Source organism: Ascaphus truei, chromosome 11, assembly GCF_040206685.1.
Source record: "Ascaphus truei isolate aAscTru1 chromosome 11, aAscTru1.hap1, whole genome shotgun sequence".
In the NCBI taxonomy this organism is placed as follows: Eukaryota; Metazoa; Chordata; class Amphibia; order Anura; family Ascaphidae; genus Ascaphus; species Ascaphus truei.
In genome coordinates, this window is record NC_134493.1 from 40,062,029 (window position 1) to 40,078,945 (window position 16,917).

The window sequence follows — 16,917 nt, forward strand, 5'->3', positions numbered from 1 at the left end:
AAAGGGAGTAGAGGAGACCTCATCCTTGCAAGCCCAGAGATGTCTCTGATTCAATTGAATAATAGCCCTCTGTGTAAAAAGCAAAAGGATATCTGAGCCAGGAGGTCACTCCAGAGGTGAATAGAAAAGTCCCCAAATAGCATGCACTCGCGAATCTGATGGAGTAGTTGTGGTTAAAGTCCTTGTAGGGTGTATGGAGGTACCTAGTGTAGGGATGCAACTATACACTAGCATTGCTGAGGTGAAAGTCCTAGACTGAGAGGTAATGAGGTACCAGTACGGCTTATGAATGGTTAAAGTAAATGTAATATGGGCCTATGGACTATGATAAAATAAAGGGAACACAGTGTATACCGACGCTGCCCAAGTGTGAAAGGTTTGGAGAGGTAACTAGGGTTGGCAGAGAGGAACCGCAATAATCAAATTACCCCTAGTGCACCCTATATTTGCTTTCTGAGGCAGAGCGAGTGTCCCCCTCTTGCCACCCTTAATGTATTATCAACACTAAAAAACACACAACCTCTTAAAGGAGCAGCACCTTTAATAAAACCAAAATGTATTTCCCAATCAGGGGGTCCCCGGAGCGGAACCACGTTAATTCCAGCTCCGGGAACCCCCTGCATCTCGAGATACTTACATGCAATGATGCTGCCGGTATCTCTGTGTCAGGAAGCAGGGCTCACGCAACACCTCCTTACCTGCCTCGGAGGTCGTTGCTGCCGCCCCTCGCTCCCCGCTGACGTGTCCTCAGCGTGGGACTTGGCAATCTCGCCCCGACGCCGGTTCTTGCGTCCGCCATCTTGTCGGGGCGCGCGCAGGAGGATCTTTCACAGCGCGCGCCTCCGGCAGTAATTTATTCACTCCTCCGGCCTTCTAGCCACGCTCCCCGTATACAGCTGCAGCCCCGCTCCTGCTCTCACACTCCATGGCTGATCACAGGCAAGGATCACAGCCTGCACCAGTCGCAAGGCGCTCCACGGCACCCCCCGCTCCGCCTTTTTCCCTGATTGGTCCCTCCACGTATATTACCCCTGCTCTCCCTGGGAATCATTGCTCTGCATAGCTTCTGCTAGTTGGGCTGGTATTCGTGTGTGCTCTTGTTCTTCGTATTCTTCAGGTTTGACCCGGCTTGGCTTTCTACTCCTCCTCTGGCTCTGGACCCCGGCTTACTCCTCACGACGCAGTCTCTCTCCGCTCTTCGGCTCGCGCCTCTACCTCCCAGACCTCTGGCACCCACGACCCCCGGCTACGGCAATCACCACGATTCTTCTACCTCCGGACACGGCAAGTACCTTTGGTTCCCTTACTAAAGACTCCTGGCCTGGCAACTACTACCACACTCCGGACACGCCTCTCTGCTGCGGGTGCGGGGTATTATACTTTGCACTTCAGTTGTGGGACGGGTCTGGTCTGCGGGCAGCACTACCGTGACACTCTGAAGTTTAAAACCCCCATGTCACACGGATCAATTGGAATCCAGAGGGGATGATGTTACTATTGGATGTGACAGCTGCCATATTGGGTGCTCAGCCAGAGTTTCTACCTTCTCAGGTAAGTATCGCGGGAAACAGAGGGTCCCCAGGGCTGAAATCAATGTGGTCCAGTGGCGTTAAATGTGAATGATTCATATCTTCCATATAACCAGTATCTCGTGAATGCAGGTCCTCATATGGCCACTAGAGGGAGGTACAGACATGGAATTCCAGAGCCCGTTATTCTAGAAACCTATTCCAGCTTCACCTTGCAGAGCCAGAATAACCAATCTGACACTGAAGAGACCCAAAAGGTAGAAACAGCTGTCTGTGAGTAGGGTTACTGGCTCCGCACTTCTGTAACCCATGCTGTGCTGAAAAGCTGTGTAATGCGGCAGGCATAAGCTTATAGGGCTCAGTGTCAAAATGGACATGATGTTAAAAGTTGACAGTGAGTGCTCATTTGCATGTAATTACCCAGAATCCCTGGCTGCAGTGAAAGCATTGTATGCTAAGAGATAATGGGGAAGGGCAGGGTTGCAGACCTGTCTGAGACGTGAATGTGCTCACAAGGGGTATTTGTCGAGCCCGGTACAATTTTATCAGGGACAGCAATTGCCCCCATGTGAAATGCACCCATTACCCCCAGATTCACCAAGCGAAGGCATGGCAATAATTACATTTTGGGGGGATACAGTATGTATGATACTTAAAAAAGGGGATACAAATCTTAGAAATCTGACTCAAAATCGTAGATAAACTTTCTGCGTCTGCCGGTCAGCGTTTCAGAAAGTGATTACTATGCACTTACTTCTGCGTTAGCGCACCGTGCATCAGCGAATGCTCCTAGCAACAGAAAGCTATTTACATCACGGAAAGGGAGCGTGTCTATAGCTTAAAAAAACAAACCTATCCCTTAGTTACATTGACACCTATTTTTCTGCCAGTTTTGCCTCGGCGATGGCGGTACTGGGTCAATAGTCTACAATTAGATTAGTACTGATCTTGGTAAACAGCTGAATTGTCAGGCACTGCCTACCCATTTTCAGACCAGCCTTTGATTTAAATGTAAACTACATATTTAACAGAATATACACACACACACACACACACACACACACACACACACACACACACACACACACACACACACACACACACACACACACACACACACTCACTCCACCCTCCTCAACACACACACACACAAACACACACACCTTATGTGGCGCTGCCGTCTGCCCGGGCTCTTGATGACACTGTCTTTTAGGGTAAACAAAGCGAGCACGTACTATATCACAATATTGTAACATTCAGGCTTCTGCCGGCTTAATTCCGTCCCAGCGGGGGACTGCAACTTTAACTGAAATACATTTGTGGTACTCAGGCTTGTGCCAGTAAGATTAATTCCAAGCAGTGGGACTGCAACCCTTTGACATACATTTCAGTTACATCCCAGCAGGGGACTGCAACACGCATAGAAATACACTGTAAGAGATGTGTACATATAGGTACATGTAATGGAGACCGTTTAGGGTGAAATGATATCTTGGCTTTATTGAGCCTGTTCCTTTATCCAGGCAAAACCATACAAAAACAACAAAATAACAAACCCCTATCCCTTTCTAAGGGTTAACTTACTTCCCCAGGCCCTATCTGCAGGTCTGGAGGGATATTCCCATTACCAGCCTATCGCCCCAAAGTCTCAGGAGGTACCTTAAGCAGGTGGCCCTCCATGTCAGTCTCTGGCAGGTTCCTGGGTCCTCTGTATCCAGGAAATATAGGTCTCTGGGTGTCTGGATGTCTTGTTCTCAGCACAGCCTTTGTGCTCAACACACTGCTCTCCTTCTGTCAGCCCAAATGTGTGCAAAGGAATCTCTCTCCTGTGTCTCACATGAGGCTTTTTACAGAGCTCTCATTAGTCCAGGTGGAGACTAGTTAATTGATTGGCTGCAATTAACTATCTCTCTGCTGGAATCTCAGAGCTCTGGGGCTGCTTTATTTAAACAGGGATAAGTCCCTGTTACACACACCAAAAATAAACCCTGCTCAATCAGCGCGCTTACTTAAGGAGAGATTTCCCTCTCTAGGGTTGGGGGCGAAAGGCAGGGAGAGGGGGGCAAAGGGCAGGGGGAGGGGGGCAAAGAGGAGGGGGAGGGGGCGGGGGGCGAAGGGCAGGGGGCGAAGGGCAGGGGGAGGGGTAGGGGCGAAGGGCAGGGGGAGGGGTAGGGGCGAATGGCAGGGGGAGGGGGCGAAGGGCAGGGGGTGAGGGGCGAAGGGCAGGGGTAGGTGAAGGGCAGGAATAGGTGAAGGGCAGGGGTAGGGGGGGAGAAGGGCAGGTGTTGGGGGGGTGAAGGGCAGGGGTAGGGGGGGCGAAGGGCAGGGGTAGGGGGGGTGAAGGGCAGGGGTAGGGTGAAGGGCAGGGAAGGGTAGGTGAAAGGCAGGGGTAGGGGGGATGAGGGGCAGGGGTAGGGGGGGTGAGGGGCAGGGGTAGGGGGGTGAAAGGCAGGGGTAGGGGGTGGTGAAGGGCAGGGGTAGGGGGGTGAAGGGTAGGGGTAGGGGGGGTGAAGGGCAAGGGTAGGGGGTGGTGAAGGGCAGGGGTAGGGGGTTGAAGGGTAGGGGTAGGGGGGGTGAAGGGCAGGGGTAGGGGGTGGTGAAGGGCAGGGGTAGGGGGGTGAAGGGTAGGGGGTGTGAAGGGTAGGGGGGCTGAAGGGCATGGGTAGGTGAAGGGCAGGGGTAGGGGTAGGTGAAGGGCAGGGGTAGGGGGGTAAAGGGCAGGGGTAGGGGGGGGTGAAGGGCAGGGGTAGGGGGGTGAAGGGCAGGGGTAGGGGGGTGAAGGGCAGGGGTAGGGGGGGGGTAGGTGAAGGGCAGGGGTGGGGTGAAGGGCAGGAGTGTGGTGAAGGGCAGGGGTGGGGTGAAGGGCAGGGGTAGGGGTGTGAAGGGCAGGGGTAGGGGGGGTGAAGGGCAGGGGTGGGGTGAAGGGCAGGGGTAGGGGTGAAGGGCAGGGGTAGGGGGGGTGAAGGGCAGGGGTAGGGGGCGGTGAAGGGCAGGGGCAGGGGGGGTTAAGGGCAGGGGTAGGGGGGTGAAGGGCAGGGGGCGAAGGGCAGGGGTAGGGGGTGGTGAAGGGCAGGGGTAGGGGGGTGAAGGGTAGGGGGGGTGAAGGTTAGGGGGGCTGAAGGGCAGGGGTAGGCGAAGGGCAGGGGTAGGTGAAGGGCAGGGGTAGGAGGGGTGAAGGGCAGGGGTAGGGGGGTGTGAAGGGCAGGGGTAGGGGGTGGTGAAGGGCAGGGGGTTGAAGGGTAGGGGTAGGGGGTGGTGAAGGGCAGGGGTAGGGGGGGTGAAGGGTAGGGGGGGGTGAAGGGTAGGAGGGCTGAAGGGCAGGGGTAGGTGAAGGGCAGGGGTAGGGGTAGGTGAAGGGCAGGGGTAGGGGGGGTGAAGGGCAGGGGTAGGGGGGGGTGAAGGGCAGGGGTAGGGGGGGGTGAAGGGCTGGGGTAGGGGGGGTGAAGGGCAGGGGTAGGGGGGGGTAGGTGAAGGGCAGGGGTTGGGTGAAGGGCAGGAGTGTGGTGAAGGGCAGGGGTGGGGTGAAGGGCAGGGGTAGGGGTGTGAAGGGCAGGGGTAGGGGGGGTGAAGGGCAGGGGTGGGGTGAAGGGCAGGGGTAGGGGTGAAGGGCAGGGGTAGGGGGGGTGAAGGGCAGGGGTAGGGGGCGGTGAAGGGCAGGGGCAGGGGGGGTTAAGGGCAGGGGTAGGGGGGGTGAAGGGCAGGGGTACGGGGGGTGAAGGGCAGGGGTAGGGGTGAAAGTGAGGCACAAATTGTTGGCAGGAGTAAAATGTCCCTCTCCACACACACACGACGGGAGTGAGAGGTGGTGGAGAGTGGGACTGGCGCAGATCCGAGGAGGCAGCTTGGCCCCCCAGCGGCCGGGGAGGTAGCGCCGGGGAGGTAAGGGAGTGCCGGGGAGGTAAGGGAGCGCCGGGGAGGTAAGGGAGCGCCGGGGAGGTAGCGCCGGGGAGGTAAGGTAGCGCCGGGGAGGTAAGGGAGAGCGCCGGGGAGGTAAGTGAGTGCCGGGGAGGTAGCGCCGGGGAGGTAAGTTGGCGCCGGGGAGGTAAGGGAGCGCCGGGAAGGTAGCGCCGGGGAGGTAAGTGAGCATTGGCGGCTGGGTTAGGAGGGCCGCGCCGCCCTGCACCGGTTCCCGGACGGAGGGGAAGCGCATGTGATGGGGTGTGTGTGTGTGTGTCCCTTTGGCCCGTCACTCCGCCTCAGGCCAATGAGAGGTGTGCGGGGGCGGGCGGGCCAAGGGAGCCATCTCATTGGCCTGAGGCCGAGTGACGGGCCAAAGGTCCAATGTGATTGTCCCTAGGGATAGGGAGACACATACAGACAGGGAGACACATACAGACACGCAAACACACATACGACGGTTTGAGAAATATATAGATAGATACACATACATACATACAATACAGTATGGAACCTTCATCAGGGCTGTATATGTAAATGTATATGTATATGTATATACATATACATATACATCCATACAGCCCTGATGAAGGTTCCATACTGAATCTAAACATTGATTATTGCTGTATGGAGGCGAATACAATCTTTTGATCACATTTGCTGCTGTGTCCCATTCATCGAACCTGATTTTGATTGAAGTATTTCTCTCTCTCTTCCTAAAGAACACAAAATATACATCTAATATAGATTTTTGAGCTAGAGAGCGAGAGAGATGTTTATAGAAGAAATAAAACATTTCACTATTTATTTCAGCCATTGACATCTACACACATTCATCATTTATTCAGTATAAATATATGTTTTGCTCATTATTGTTTGCATATGAAAATACTTTTATTATACATGAGTAATAAGTATTGCCATTGTCAATATTGTTCTTTATATTTTGTAATGTAATGTTCACGCTAATTAACCCCAATGCACAGGGCAATTCGCAGGTCTCTTCCATTTCATTGGAACGGATTCGCTCCACAGCCTAATAATTGGGATTGCGCACGTTCACCCTACATTTGGGCAAAGAATTAAAGGTGAGATCGCATTTATAAAGTCCATGATAAATTAGGGACCAGCGTCCTCATTAGTCTATTTAACTAAAAAGCCTGCGTCAGCATGTAGGTGGGAACGGAGTCGGACACGTGGTCTTGCCGATCTCGCTGCAACCAAGCCTTTGCCGACGGACCCTTCGCTGCGGCTGCTCCGCCACTGGACACTGAGCCGCCGGCCGTTTCACTACTAAGAGGGCCATTTTATTGTGAATTGGACATTAACAGTGGACAAGCAGTATAAGCTCTGAGTGCAGTGGCTGAAAGTTAGAGGGACAAGGAGGCGCGGATTGCCATTTCCATTCGGCTTCGTTGAAGATTGCCAGGCCTTGACGCCACGTCCGGTGACGTCACTACCGGTTCCGGCACACGACGGAGACGTCATTTCCGGTTCCTGCCAGCTAGGAGATACGGAGGAATACACGGCTTCCAGGACACTCTGTGGACCCACTACACGTGGCCAACAGCCTATACCAGTCTACTGCGATATACTATCTGCCGTCTTGTGAGTGTTATCTAGATTTTAACCGACCGGAGCGGCGTTCCAGATTTCTGTTCTACTATTTTATTTATTTAGTTTTATTAAATTAACTTTTATCATTAGCTTTGCTTTGTGTTGTCTGTCTTGGTGTGTCTGTTTGTCTTGTCCCCTAGTGTCAGCCAGTTTGCAATTTTATGTCTGTGTAATTTGTTTTAACTGTTTTGCACTAAGTATCTCTTTTTTTCATTTCATGTTCCACTTCCCATGCATGAAGTCCCATCTGAGCACCCAAAGATTTAGAGACTGCTGATCATCTTGGGACTTGAACTATTTCTACTGGATATCCAGGATTCCACCATTTGGACTCACTAGGCGCCGGTATCTCTTTTTGTTTTACATTAATGTAAGGGGTTTTTAGCGGTTCGGGTAGAGGGTTAAGGATAGGGGTTTGAGGGTATGGTGTAGGGGATAGCGTTAGTTTTAGGGGTTACAAGTAGGGTTTATTAGGGTAAGGGCTAAGGTTAGGGACTTACCTTACTGGCGGAGAGATGTCCGTGCGGCGAGGTGATAAGCGGCTAAACTCTGGTGGAGATTTGATCTCGGCAAAATGGCCATGATCAAAAGTCCTAGACCAGGTGTGAAAACTATAAAACCCTTGGAGTAAATAGTCCTCCTTCCGCCCTTACGTGTCAGAGGAACGTTTTAACAGTGGTACGGTATCAAGTTTATTATATGTGATACAATTTCTTTGCATTGGTAAATGTAACAAACATAGGGGACTGACCATTTTTTAAACCAAAATTTGACACCTACAGTATAATTATTTTTAAATCCTGATGATATGGAATTCTGGACTATAAGGGTCTTTTTGTTGATAGAGGGGGTCACAGTTGCTTGTAATGTAATGTAATAATTACATGTAATAAATGTAATAATTACATGTGGTGAATGGGTTAAATGTGTCTATATGTATATCAGGGTGACATACATGACTAATGGTCCTGCTCTCAGTTAAAAAAAACTGTTAGGCCGCGTGTATATTAAGCGCGACAGCGACAATGCAACGGAGCGGCGTCGCGAATTTTGGTAGCTAGCAATACTTCATTTTTCAAGGGCTGTCGCCTCATGTGACAGCCCCTGAACCAATCAAATGCCAGAACGCCCGCGCCGCCGCCGCCGCAAAGCGAAATATAACTTTCGCTTGCGGCGACGGGTGACGTGGGCACTTTACAATCAACAGCAGGGTTGGTCAATCTTCCAGAGTGTGAGATAGACTGTATTCTGTTGTGGTCTCTTTTTACAAGATACAAACAGATATATAATTGCGGAGAAAATACAAGTCACCCTTTTAATATAGAATTGCCTAGGAATGACAAGTCAGTTTTTGTAATCTGCTTGGTAATGCAACATGTGATGTGGAGCAAAACTGTCTGAAAACTGAACAAAGAGAGAGTGCCTTTCTTCAGAATCAGAGGTCTTGCATGACCGATTGATTGTCCCTGAACGTACTTTGTCTTTCAAAGAGCCCGGACTGCAATTATCGATAATCAGAGGGTCCCTAACACTGTGGGGCTTATGCAGAGAGGTACTTACAGGAAAGGCTTAAATCCGCCACAGGATTGGCAATTAATTTTTTCCTATGCAGGGTACCCCGGTAGCGCGGTGTGCATTAAATTGTTAATTAGGCGAGTTTCACTTGGCGTGAAACTCGCCATTCTGAGGCTCGCGTTATCTGGCCACAATACAGCCGACTTTAGTTGGCGAGCAAAATTTCACCCGAATGCGCCATATAGTAGCTCCGATTGGCGCGTACATGCGCATCGGAGCTACTGGAGTCGTGCGTGTTTTTGCAATGGCAAAATCACGCTTCTCGCCACCCGTCTGGCGAATTTGACTTGGCCCGCCAAGTTCTCGCCACTAGCTCTTTAAATGCGGACATTTTTGCCACAAACCTGGCGAGATTATCCTTACCGTTCCTCTCTGCATAAGCCCCTGTGTTTATAGTGAGTTTGTAAACATGGTAAGCTGAGTCTTGGGAGAGGTTTGATTTCATCTGGCTGCTCCTTTTTGTCTGATGCGTTCGACAAGAGATTGTACAGGCAACGCCGCCATCCCTTATACTAATTGTCTCTCTGATGAGGACAGTGTTGGTAAGGGGAGAGGAAACATTTGATTGCCAAAAATTTACAGGCCCCATAAGAAAGGGAATCGGCACTTTATTTCCTAAGAAATAAAAGCAGACAAGTACTTGCTTTTTGCATGGTTACATGTGCTTATATAACCTTATAAGATTGTTAAACTGCTTACAAGAATTGCACCTTTAGGAAAAAAAATAATTGTACATGCTAATTACAAGAACTAGATGAGTTCTAATTTAAAATTGATTCCTTTTTTTTTCTTTGTCTCTGTGTTGCCTATGAAAGCGTATTCATTAAGACCTCTTCTGCGTGTAACCAAATTAAATGTAATTAACTGGCTGTAATTATGAAGGCATTTAGCCAAACATGGCAGTCTCTATTTGAGGAATGCTTGTTGTGCTAATCTTTTCCTTGTGGGTTCGGTAGCACTTTGTCAATCCTTCTTAATAATGCTAAACTAGATAGTAAATAACATCGCCCCTGGCTGTTTCCTAATGTACCAGAAACCTGCGTCTAAATATTCATTGCCAAAGAGTCTTGTCTTCTAGACACATATTGGTTTTTATTTCATTCTTGAGCGCAAGTCCCTGACAGCAAATTACAGCAGGGTAACTAAGGGTACAATTCGAGACCTGTAGAGGAATGAACACATAAATAATTAGGTATTCTTTCTCATGTCACATTCTGTTTGCACTTGTGTTCAGAATCCAGCGGTTTTGTGAATCAACGCTAAGCAAAGTCTGCTTTGAAGAACCACAGTTTTGGTTTCAACATACTGAGGGGGAGAGGGGAGGGGTGGGGGGGGGGGTCCTTAATGAAGGTTTTTATATCTGGTGCAGCCCCACCAGGCTTATTATTGTGAGTAAAAAGAAGGGGGAGGAATTTGATACAACGTATTGATACCACTTGTGAGCACCTTTTCATGTCTCAGACTTGGCCTGCAACCTTGCCTACATTAGCATACACTGCTTCCACTGCAGCTAGGGATTCTGGGTAATGACATGCAAATGAGCACTCACCACACTCATTCTACTTCTTCTCCATTTTAAGTTGGACCCCTGGGGAAGGGCAGGGTTGCAGACCTGTCTGAGGCACGCGAATGTACCCACAAGGGGTATTTTTATTTAATATAGCCTGTACGGTGCAGGGTTTTTATCACTTTTTTACCCACCATAACTTATATAATGTCTGGATAGATTATATTATAATCCATACGCCATTTAAGGCCTACATCCCTTCTACATTTAAGGCCTACATCCCTATTCACATTCCCAGTTTGGGTTAAGCACCTTCAAACATTACAGACTCTCCAACATTTTGTGGGTATCAAGTACGTAGCACTCTTGTTCCTCTAATTGTGCTGGATGAGGTACTTCCAAGCAATCCCGATGGAAATCCCGTAATCTACAGCAGGGGTAGCCAACTCCAGTCCTAAGGAGATACCAACGGTCAAGTTTTCAGGCTATCCCTAATAACAGAACCACAAACTAAAACCATATGACAAGCGCTAATCTAAACCAATAAAGTGACCCTGTGCCCGACGCACAATAAATAGCGAATAAACAATAATCAAATATATATCCTGCCCCCATTGAGGAATGGCTGCCAAGGGGACTCTCATACACAAGGTCTCTCAAGGAACGTGCTACAAAATGATAAATACAGAAGGAAATGCAATCCCCGGCGCAAGAAAAACAATTCCCAATTGGGAATTGGTATTTATATTGTCTTTCTTGCGCCAGGGATTGCATTTCCTTCTGTATTCTTCAGGCTGTCCCTGCTTCAGCACAGGTGGGTCAATCAGTGGCTCAGTCGAAGCAGTGATATCCTGAAGACCTGATGATGGCCCTTGAGGACAGGAGTTAGCCACCCCTGATCTACACTTTACCTCACACCCTAAAACCTCTCTGTGTAAGAGGTACAGTTGAAGGGTATGACATTGACTCGATGAGACAGAATTTAAATGTCTCGATTTGATGGCAGCGAAAACAGACTTTACTAAACCATGGAATTAATTACATTGTAAGTTCTTTCGTGTCAGAAGTTTTATCAGTTGTTCCAAGTTTATTGTATTTGACGTGATTTCGGGGCATTAAAGAGGCAATCCAAGCTTGCAATTTATTTTTGTGATTGTTTTTAATTTTAACATAGGATTGAAGCTGAACCCCCTTAATTTCTGTGCTGGGGACCCCATGCTTCTGGAGATACTTACCTCCATATGGAGTGCCAATAGCAGCTTGTCTTCCAGGGTTCATGTAATGGTGATGAGTTTCAAAGCGCCCACGTCCTGTTGGCCAATAGGAAGCTGTGATGTCATCAGGTGCGGCTTCCTATTGGCCCGCGTGACGCTGGAGCATTAAACTTTTTTTCAGGATACCGGCACCCCTTTGTTGATCGGTATCTCGGGAAGCAGTGGGGTGCCGGAGCTGAAATTAATGGGTTTTCGTTTCAGAGACCCTCTGCTTCAACCCTATGTTAAAAAAAACCCAATAATTATAAAAGGGTAGGAATTTCTCCTTTAAGAAGGATGCAAAAGATGCATAGAAAAGCCCAAACATACCATTTTTTTTTATAGAAGCAACTTGAAAATGTAACTTCTCCTTAACCCCAAATAAGAGGGGAAACACTTGACACAGAGTGAGGCAGTCCTCGTTAGTGGCAATATGTTGCCATTTGCAGAAAATAATTCTGCTGGACTGCTTAATGGTATAATGCACCCAAGTGTCAGTAGTCTGCACATCACCCTCCATTGAAGAGTAGGTGAATATATAAGGCTATGTTCAAACAATCCAGGAGGAGCATATAAGGGGAAATCCTCCTGGATTGTTTGAACATTGTCATACTCCTTGGATCCCGTGAAACAGGTCCCACCAGAGGGTCAGAGCTGGGTTATTAAGATTAACACGTATTATTTTATATTATTATCACTATTTTTATTTGTATTTTTTTGATTAATTTTATTCATACCTCTATTATTATATTATTACTTTTAAGTTGTTTGCGCCTTTGTATTCACTTCTTCACAATGTATAAGGCTGACAGAGAGAAATATGTGTACGTTTTATTATATTCATACCAGGGAATTTGTGCACCCACAGTTTACCTCTATAGTAAGGTAACTATGATACTGGCTTTGGCCACATTTTAATAGCACTACACACAAAAGCATATGCTTTATTTAACCCATTCAGGTCTTTCTCACATATTTCACTAGTCCATGGGACAATAATTACATATATTCAGTGTAGGTACCTGCAAATTTGGTTATGCCTTGACGTAGCTTGCAGGCTTATAACGCTTTGGCCAAAGGGTTTAACTAAATAACCCTTATTCATGAGATCACTATTTTATTATAGCCTAATTGGTAGGAGCGCAGGAACTGTTTTTGGACTGCTTAATGCTGAGTATCTTTGTTCTCTTCCAGACACCCACACACCTTCCACCTTAAAGAAAACAGTTCCCCAATCTGAGTTCTCATTACACTGTATTCCACCCTGCTGACCTCAGTCAGGGAAGGGGTTAACCGTTTCTTTATCAGCGGGGTATAATAATAATGGCTTTTTTTTATTGTATAGCACTGAGAGTATATGCAGTGCTGTACATAGGGTTTTTGCAGGCACAAGTCCTTGCAGAGCTTGCAATCTATGCTTTTGGTACCCGAGGCACAGGGAGATAAGGTGATTTACCCAAGGTCACAAGGAGCTGATACTGGGGATTGAACCAGGTCCCCCTGCTTCACACTCTGTCCTTATCTTCAGTGTCAGTGTCTTTCCCCTTCAGCCCTTAGGTACGGCAGACAATGGAAGGAAGTGTTTGCTCAGCCTCCAAGTTGATGTTCAGAGATGCCAAGGAATTGATTTTGATCTTTTGCACACACACAATATATATATATATCTTATACTATATTAGTGAAAGCACTGTATGTTTGCCTGCCTGCCTGCCTGCCTGGATGTCCGGTGTCCCTAGCGGCAATCTCATTGGTCCCTTGGGCCGCCCACCCCCGCACACCTCTCATTGGCCTCACACACTCACACCACCCCCTTGGCCCGCCCCCCACACCTCGCATTGGCCTGAGGCGGAGTGACGGGCCAAAGGTCCACAAAAAAAAAAAAACACACACACACACACACACACACACACCCTCTCTGTCCTCTCCCCCCCCCCCATCACACTCACCTCCCTCCCACTCCATTCCCTCCCGCTCCACTCCCTCCCCGGCGGCGCCCGGAAGCCGCTCCACTCCCTCCCGCTCCACTCACCTCCCTCTCACTCCATTCCCTCCCGCTCCACTCACCTCCCACTCCATTCCCTCCCAGTCCCTCCCCGGCGGGGGGACACGCACCCACCTAAGAGGCGCCCGGAAGCCGCTCCACTCCCTCCCGCTCCACTCACCTCCCTCTCACTCCATTCCCTCCCGCTCCACTCACCTCCCACTCCATTCCCTCCCAGCCCCTCCCCGGCGGGGGGACACGCGCCCACCTAAGAGGCGCCCGGAAGCCGCTCCATTCCCTCCCGCTCCACTCCCTCCCTGGCGGGGGTTGGCACACGCGGCACCTAAGAGGCGGCCGGAAGCCGCTCCACTCCCTCCCGCACTCACCTCCCTCCCGCTCTACTCCCTCCCGCACTCACCTCCCTCCCCGGCGGGGGGACACGCGGCACCTAAGATGGCGGCGCCCCGAAGGAGAGGTGACGTGTGTGTGTCACTGTGTGTGTGTGTCACTGTGTGTGTGTGTCACTGTGTGTGTGTGTCACTGTGTGTGTGTGTGTGTGTCACTGTGTGTGTGTGTGTGTGTGTGTGTGTGTGTGTGTGTGTCACTGTGTGTGTGTGTGTGTGTCTCACTGTGTGTGTGTCTCACTGTGTGTGTGTCTGTGACACTGTGTGTGTGTCTCTCACTGTGTGTGTGTCTCTCACTGTGTGTGTCACTGTGTGTGTGTGTGTCTGTGTCACATGGGGGGGGCAGGAGGGGAGAGAGAGGGGGGGAGCGGAGAAACATACAGGGGGAGTGGAGAGGAGAGACCCGGAAATTTTAACCAACCCACCCCCCTCCTGTCCACTCTCCCCCCCTCCTCCTCCCATCCGCTCTCCCCCCCCTCCTCCTCCCGTCCGCTCTCCCCCCCCTCCTCCTCCTCCCGTCCGCTCTCCCCCCCCTCCTCCTCCTCCCGTCCGCTCTCCCCCCCCCTCCTCCTCCTCCCGTCCGCTCTCCCCCCCTCCTTCTCCCGTCCGCTCTCCCCCCCCTCCTTCTCCCGTCCGCTCTCCCCCCTCCTCCCGTCCGCTCTCCCCCCCCCTCCTCCTCCCGTCCGCTCTCCCCCCCTCCTCCTCCTCCCGTCCACTCTCCCCCCCCTCCTCCTCCTCCCGTCCGCTCTCCCCCCCCTCCTCCTCCTCCCGTCCGCTCTCCCCCCCTCCTCCTCCTCCCGTCCGCTGTCCCTCCCGTCCGCTCTCCCCCCCCTCCTCCTCCTCCCGTCCGCTCTCCGTCCGCCCTCCCGTCCGCTCTCCGTCCGCCCTCCCGCCCGCTCTCCGTCCGCTCTCCGTCCGCCCTTCCGTCCGTCCGCCCTCCCGTCCGCTCTCCGTCCGCCCTCCCGTCCGCTCTCCGTCCGCCCTCCCGTCCGCTCTCCGTCCGCCCTCCCGTCCGCCCTCCCGCCAGCTCTCCGTCCGCCCTCCCGTCCGCTCTCCCGTCCGCCCTCCCGTCCGCTCTCCGTCCGCTCTTCGTCCGCCCTCCCGTCCGCCCTCCCGTCCGCTATCAGTCCGCTCTCCGTCCGCCCTCCCGTCCGCCCTCCCGTCCGCTCTCCCTCTCCTTCCGTCCGCTCTCCCTCTCCTTCCGTCCGCTCTCCCCCTCCTCCTAGCGGGAAATTTAACTCACGGGCAACGCCGGGTCTCTCAGCTACACACACACACACACACACACACACACACACACACACACACACACACACACACACACATGTAGGCACACACACACACACACACACACACACACACATGTAGGCACACACACACACACATGTAGGCACACACACATGTAGGCACACACACACACGTCGACAGACACACACACATGTCTACAGACACACACACATGTAGACACACACACATGTAGACACACACACATGTAGACACACACACATGTAGACAGACACACACACACACACACACACACATGTAGACAGACACACACACGTAGACAGACACACACACATACACGTAGACACACACACACACCTATACATACACACACCTATACACACACACACACACACACACACACACACACACACACATACACACAGACACACGTATACACACAGACACACGTAGATACACAGACACACGTAGACACACAGACACATGTAGACACACAGACACGTAGACACACGTACACACGTACACACGTACACACGTACACACGTACACACGTACACACACAGACACACGTACACACACAGACACACGTACACACACAGACACACGTACACACACAGACACACGTACACACACAGACACACGTACACACACATACACGTATACACACATACACGTATACACACACACACCTATACACACACACACCTATACACACACACACCTATACACACAGACACACGTATACACACAGACACACGTATACACACAGACACACGTATATACACACACACGTATACACACGTATATACACACACGTATACACACGTACACACACACACGTATACACACACACACGTAGGCGCACGCATACACACACACGTAGACACACGTATACACACACACATGTAGACACAAGTACAAACACACACGTGTACACACACGTATTCACACACGTATACACACAGGCACACACACACGTACACACACACACACGTACACACACACACACACACACACACACGTACACACACACACACACACACACACACGTATACACACACACACACACACACACATAGACACACACACACACGTAGACACACACACACGTAGACACACACGCACGTAGACACACACACATGTACACGTAGACACGTACACACACATATGTACACGTATACTCACACACATGTACACGTACACACACACATGGAGACATACACACACACACACATGTAGACATACACACACACGTATACACACACACGTATACATACACATAATGTATACACACACACACACATGTATACACACACGTGTATACACACACGTATACACACACACACACACACGTGTATACACACACATGTATACACACACACACACACACACGTGTATACACACACACACTATCCCCAGCACCACCACATCAGCACACCGCTATCCCATGCCCCCCCAGCACACTGGCATTCTCGGCTCCCCGCCATTCTCAGCCCCCATCAACACCATCAGCACCCACACATCGCCACCTTTGCACCTCCCCCATCGGCACACCCACATCCGCACCCCCACATCAGCACCAAACCCTCCCAAATCAGCACACCAATACAATCACCATCAGTACAGCCACAGCAGCACTACCACCGCACATGGGCCGCGTTGACCACTCCTCACCCAAATGCCACACCCACACCACAAACATCCCGGGCAACGCCGGGGCTCTCAGCTAGTATATATATATATATATATATATATTTTTTTTTTTAACGATTAACCCTTTCACTTCCTGATGTGAGAGGGAGAAGTTACCTTCTGGTAATCCAACCTCTTACAGCTCCAAAAGTGATCTCAGAATTATTATTATTTTTTAATCGCAGCTGATAATTAGATAGCAAGCTCTTGGGGACAG